Source organism: Lygodium microphyllum, chromosome 8 (assembly GCF_053477565.2).
Source record: "Lygodium microphyllum isolate KBCC chromosome 8, Lygodium_microphyllum_v1.1.10, whole genome shotgun sequence".
NCBI classification, from domain to species: domain Eukaryota; kingdom Viridiplantae; phylum Streptophyta; class Polypodiopsida; order Schizaeales; family Lygodiaceae; genus Lygodium; species Lygodium microphyllum.
The window spans coordinates 39,589,199-39,591,528 of record NC_141142.1 but is presented as its reverse complement, the minus strand read 5'-3'; positions in this window follow the sequence as shown (position 1 = coordinate 39,591,528).

Genomic DNA, 2,330 nt, shown 5'->3' with positions numbered 1-2,330 from the left:
TCCTTGACCGAAGTTCCGACTTGCGGAATTTGACTTGGGAAGGCCTTAGGGTTCTTATGAGGTCCTTTGGACAATGGAGATTTGAGAGCTTTTAATCCACCTTGAAATTTCGGGTTTAGGAAGGATTTTGTGGGCCTTACGATGATGTTCGCGGAAAAGGGCTCTTGCGAATGGGCCTTGCAAGAATGGAGGCTTTAGAGTTCTTCTTCTCCTTCCCTAAAATCCAAGGACCGGCCTTGTAAGTGATTAGTGGGAGGGGCCTTTATGGGCTTCCTCTCTTATTCTTCAAAATCCCGGGCCATGGATGACTGGTAGGAAGGGGTTTTGTAGCCTCCTCTTCCTCAAAGTCCCGGGATGGACTTATTGGGTGATAGGTGAGAAGGCTCGTCGCCTCCTTCTTCTCACAATCCCGGGGGTGTGGATAGACTTATGGGGGGAAAAGGTAGTGGGAAGGGGGGCTTAAGAAGCCCCCTTAGAAGCTTCTTAAGAAGCTTCTATTAAGAAGCTTCTAAGAAGCTTCCCAGCTTCGGCCTGCGACGTCGAGGGGGGGAAAGGGAAGTCGAAATCCAGCGGCGGCGGCCTGAGATGGCCTGGCGGACCGTGGCGGAACGTGGTGGCGGCTGGCGGACTGGCGGCTGGGCGGCAGCGTTGCGCTTGATGACGGCGGCCTCCTCCCTCTCACGCTTGTCCAGCACGTCTTCCTCCCTTCCACACGGCAGCCCTCCTTCACGCCGCCTTCTCCTTCACGACCTCCCTCTGCCGCCTTGTCCTCCTCCACCTCCTTCAGTACGGCGACATGGCGACCCTTCCCTCACACGGCCGTTCAGCACGTCCTCCCTCTCACCCTCCTTTTCCCCCCCCCAAGAGGGGGTTCTTATAGTCCAAGGGGGGAGAGGGGACCTCCCCACGTGGCCCTTTGCATGGCTCTCTCCCTCTCACCTCCCTCATGCTAGCCCATCCCTTTCCCCCAGCCACACATCGGCTGGGGAAGATAATAAAAAAATTTGTAATTATCTTATCCTCTTGACCTCTTCCCAAGAGGCTGTTTTCCCGCGGCTATGCGGTTTGAATCCCCGGCCTTATTTTCCTAAGGTGGAGTGTCTCCATTTCCCGCGTATGGCTGCTGGCACTGGTGATAATCTTTGCACGAGTTTACGATGAGAGCGGGGAGTTAATATTTACGGTAGGCAGTACGCGGAAATATTACAGAAATAAAGAAACTAAGGTAAGAGTTTTAATTTGAAACTTTAGAGTTAATAACTTTATAAAGAACCTTTATTTAAAACCCTAGACACATAAAAGCTATAACTCCAAACTCATTTTCACTTTCATTCTCCACTTCCCTACACTTGTGCTCTCCTTCCTTCTCTCTTTGTGTGCCATGGCTACCACTCCCGCCTTCGCCGCATGGATCAGCTCCACGTGCTACGCGCACATAGGGGACCAGATATACCCTAGGTTTTGCATGACCTTGAGTCTAGAGAGCTCACTTTCCGCTGTAGACCCTGACTCTAGTATACTAGCATCGTTTTGTGATGCAGTGAACCCTCTCACTTGCTCTATTCCCGACTCCACTCTCAGGTGGGTTCCCATGGATTTTTTGTATAGTTTGCGTGCCGGATCCAGCCATGCAAAGGTGATAAGTCGAGCCCTGGTGCATGTGGGGCAACATCTCCGCGCTAGAGCAGTGCCCACCTCGTCACAGGACCACGTCACGATGGATCTCATTAAGAGGGATGCCGCCTTTGCCATATATGTTATGTGCACTGAGGTGCAAGAGGACAGTGATGAGGACATCGACGCACCCTCTCGGCCACTACTAGAGTACTTTGAGAGGGAGCCTGAGGAGATCACTCTCAATTTGAGTGTTGAGGCAGCACAGAACTTGGCCATTGTGCACCCACCTCCCTGCCCTGATGAGATGCCCACAAGCGAAGAGCCACCCCTCTCTTCTCTCCATGCTATCACCATCGAGGGGGTGGAATATCTACTCATGCAGGATGTGCTAGAGTTATTGGAGCTTAGGGAAGAAGAACTATACTGTATCATGGTGCGTGATGCACCTAGTGATTTCATAGATTTTGATTTATAGGATGCCCCACAACATGTTGATGAGGTGGCTCGTTATGATGGCACGAGCATTGATGACATCTCTGCCATTGTGAGCATCCAGGAGCAGATTGAGGATGCGGCGCCACAGTATCAGATCTCTGATGAGGAGTTCGAGCGATTGCAGGAAAGCCTTTTTGGTCCTCGACCCGACTATGCAGTGCCTACCCAGGAGAGAGACGAGGGCGGCCCAGTGGTGGCAAGAGCAGACCTGGATACTC